The sequence below is a fragment of the Frankliniella occidentalis genome, unplaced genomic scaffold, assembly GCF_000697945.3.
Source record: "Frankliniella occidentalis isolate FOCC.00 unplaced genomic scaffold, Focc_3.1 Scaffold69, whole genome shotgun sequence".
In the NCBI taxonomy this organism is placed as follows: domain Eukaryota; kingdom Metazoa; phylum Arthropoda; class Insecta; order Thysanoptera; family Thripidae; genus Frankliniella; species Frankliniella occidentalis.
In genome coordinates, this window is record NW_026267199.1 from 1679051 (window position 1) to 1679699 (window position 649).

Here is a 649-nt window from a genome sequence, read left to right on the forward strand (position 1 = left end):
TAATGATTGTGTGTGTGTGTGTGTGTGTGTGTGTGTACGTGTGCCTCTGATTATTGTAAGTACGTGTGAGTACTCTGCGCGCGAATGCGAGTGATAGATGCCGTGAGTCCACGCCCGCCTTGTGTTTCTCAGGAAATGGGACAGACATGGATTTTTGTCCTAGATTCGTAAATGTACTCTGTATTGTTACAAAAACAACACTCAAGTGTGATAAATAAATTTTACTTACGGCATCAATGACAATAACGTAGTTCCTGTTCTTGTTCCTGACGTTTTACACCTAGCACGGCAAGCACCCATGACTAGACTATACTATGAAGTGCGCATTAAAACACTTTCCGGTAGTCTTTAAAATCAGAAGGTCGTGAACAAGGCAAATAAACGTTTTGACTCGGCGGTGACCCAAGCTATAGCCGCAGTGGAGCCCCCCCCCCCCCCCCCCGCCGGGTCCCCGCCGGGGCCACTCTCTCCCTAGCTCCACAGCTTTAAGCCTGACGGCGGTCCCGTTTCCCAATCGGCAAATAGGAGAAGCTGTGCGGCCGTTGCTTCAGAGAGGAAGACGTCCAGTCCTCCCTCTCCGAGGGCCTCTCCGTCGCACTGTTACGGGCTCGCACACCGCCTACCGCCATGCCGCCGCGCCACTCGCGGC

At 52.5% G+C, this 649-nt stretch overlaps 1 protein-coding gene across 1 annotated transcript in view; it reads left to right on the forward strand.

The window, feature by feature from the left end:
• LOC113204569 (uncharacterized) overlaps positions 1-649 on the forward strand; it is a 27949-nt gene that overhangs the window by 7842 nt on the left and 19458 nt on the right. The gene's annotated exons all lie outside the window — the stretch shown is intronic.